Source organism: Rhincodon typus, chromosome 12 (genome assembly GCF_021869965.1).
Source record: "Rhincodon typus isolate 14 chromosome 12, sRhiTyp1.1, whole genome shotgun sequence".
Taxonomy (NCBI): domain Eukaryota; kingdom Metazoa; phylum Chordata; class Chondrichthyes; order Orectolobiformes; family Rhincodontidae; genus Rhincodon; species Rhincodon typus.
Genome location: NC_063343.1, coordinates 1389018 through 1392117, shown reverse-complemented (window position 1 = coordinate 1392117; position 3100 = coordinate 1389018).

Below are 3100 nucleotides of genomic sequence, written 5' to 3'. Positions count from 1 at the left end.
ATTCATGTCCATGTCTAGAACATGCAACTTGTGACCCACGAGGGAAGTGAATGTAATAGAGCCAGGTTTGCGGATGACACAAAAATAGGTGGGAAGGCAAGTGAGGAAAGTGATACAAACAGACCACTAGGGATGTTGGCAGGTTAAGTGAGTGGGCGATGTGGACATAGTGTGGAGAGATGTGAGATACTGAACTTTGACCAGAGGAATAAAGGAGCTGAATATTATTTAAACGGGGACAGACTGCAGGAAGCTGTGAGATTGAGGGATTTGGAAGTCCTCATCTGTGAAGCATAAAAAGTGAGCGTCTAGGTTCAGCAGGTCAAAGGCAAGGCAAGTGGAACGTTGGCTTTTATTTTAAAGGGAGTGAGATATAAAAGTAAGGAGGTTTTGCTAAAAATATACAACACACCATTCAGACCAGAGGTGGAATACTCTGAACAACTTTGGGACCTTATCTAAGGAAAGATGTGCTCACATTTGAGGCAGTTAATAGAGGGGTCACTAGGCTGATACCAGGAATGGAAGGATTATTTTATGAGGAGAGGTTGTGAAGATTGGGCCTGAACTCATTGGAATATAGTCGAATGAGAAGCAACCTTATTGAAACATGAGATAACAAGGTGTAGAGCTGGATGAACACAGCAGGCTAAGCAGCATCAGAGGAGCAGGAAAGCTGACATTTCGGGTCTAGACCCTTCTTCAGAAATGATCCTTCTCTCCTCATTGAAACATGCACATTTCTTAGGGGAATTGATAGAATAGGTTTTGAAAGTCTGAACCCCCTTACGGGAGAGTCTAGGAACAGAGGGCACAATCTCAGAAGAAGGGGCTGCCTTTTTGAGGAGATGAGGAGAATTCCTTCTCTCGGAGAACTCTTTACCGGAGAAGGATGTAGAGGCTGGGCCATTATGTGTATTCAAGGGTGTGATACACAAATACAAACGCTGGGATTTGCACGTTATTTTGTACTTCCTGGAGTTTAAAAATTTTAATGAAGTGGGTGAGTTTCGGAAGTCTATGTAAAGCAAGTTGGATCAGAGGTTTCAGAAGCTAAATGCATGGTGTTGCATTTTGGTAAGACGAACAAGGGCAGAAGTTACACAGTTTAATGGTTAGGCCCTGTGTAGTGTTGTAGAACAGAGAGACTGAGGGATTCAGGTACAGTGTTCATTGAAAGTTTTGTCACATGCAGGCAGGGTGGTAAAGGTGGCATTTAGCATGCTTGCCTTCTTCGCTCAGGCCATTGAGTTTAGGAGTTGGAATATCAAGTTGCGGTTTACAGGATGTTAATTTAGCCACTTTTGGAGTACTATGTACAGTTCTGGTCGCCCTGTTATAGGAAGGATATTATTAAATTGGAAAGGATGCAGAAAAGACTTACTAGGATGTTGCCGAGACTGAAGGGTTTGATTTATAAGGAGAGGCTGGATAGGCTGGGACTTTATTCACTGGAGTGTAAGACGTTAAGGATTGACCTTATGGAGGTTTATAAAATCATGAGGAGCGTGAATAAGCAAGGGTCTTTCCCTAGCGTGGTGGTGTTCAAACTAGAGGGCATAATTTTAAGGTGAGAGGAGAAAGATTTAAAAGGGACCTGAAGGGCAACCTTTTCACACACAGAGGTTGGTTCATGTGGGGAATGAGCTACAAAGGAAGTGGTAGCTACAGGTACAGCTACAACATTTAAAAAACATTTGCAAAGGTCCATAAAAAGAAGACCTTTATCGGGTTATGGGCCAAACACAGGCAAATGTGACTTGTTAAGTTTGGGAAACTTGATCGGCATGGACAAGTTGGACCAAGGGTCTGTTTCCGTGCTGTGTAACTCTAAGCCTGTACTGGGGAAGCCTATAAAGGGCAGTGAGCATATTGTCTACTAGATGGAGTGCTGTTCTCCAGCCAGCAGTGTTGAGATTCACATTTAAATAATATTTGGATCCTGTGCTTTAATCTTTGCATTGATTGACAGATCAGCCATCTCTTGACCCTTTGAAATGGCTAACTAGAGAGCTGACTTCTTTGTTTGAATGCCCAGGCAGAGAACTGACCATTGTTTCACTACTTAAAATTTTAATATATTCATCTCTGGAGGCTTTGTTGAATCAGTTATGCTGTCGAATCCTATTAGAAGTGTTTGACTAAGCTCTAAACTTCACTTATGGGTTCAAGTCGGTAGGTCATATTGACAGAACTGTGAAACAGACTGTGAGCTATTTTGTTGACAGTTTTATGAGCATTTAATAGGATTGCATTCATATGAAGAGGTTTTTGAATGGATGTTTGTTTATTTAAACAGTTTTATGAGCATCTCAAAGACATTCCAACACATTCTTGGATTCATAAGTTCATAGTGGATGCTGGGTAAGAGGATATGAGTGGGGCTGAAGGGGATTGAGAGGTGTTGTATAAACAGTGAGAGCCAGGGTATAAAATTGGGCTTCTGCCAATGTGAATAGAACCAGGCCTTCAAATCTGCCTGTCTTGGTATCCCTTCATTCCTGCTTCTTGAAGCAGAAGTATAACTTCCACCACCTCTACCAACCTGAATCATGGATTGTTATGTTTCAGTTCACTGTGTCTGCTCTAGCTCCCCAAATGAAGACAGGCAGTGCCTCTTAGGACGTGGTTTTGCAACATCAGGAATGGTCCATATCATGATCCCTGCCTTGAAGGACAAAAGCCTGGCCCCGGATGTCGGACAGACAGTGTGACATGATAGAGGGAAAGCAGGGACCAAGAGTGGAGCTGGGCATTATTTGTGTACACAAGAAAGTTGGCCCCCATGCCCACAAGTGATTTTGCCAAGGATCAGCATGAAGAATAGGAAGAACAAGTAGTTAAGAAAATTTTTCTGGACGAACCCAGGGTTGGGAAGAGATGGAAATTATTTAGCATTGATTGGAGTGAAAGAGTAAAACAATGAAAGATGATACGACTAACTTTGACAATAGAGGAGTGCTCTTGAGAGGCAATGGTTTCACCATAAATTACCCTCTTCCAGTACAAGCGTAAATCCTTTGAGGAAAACTAGTCAGAGCCATCTTGCTGACAGTAGATATGAGTTCTATTTCTCAGTAACCACGCTCCTTATCTTGTT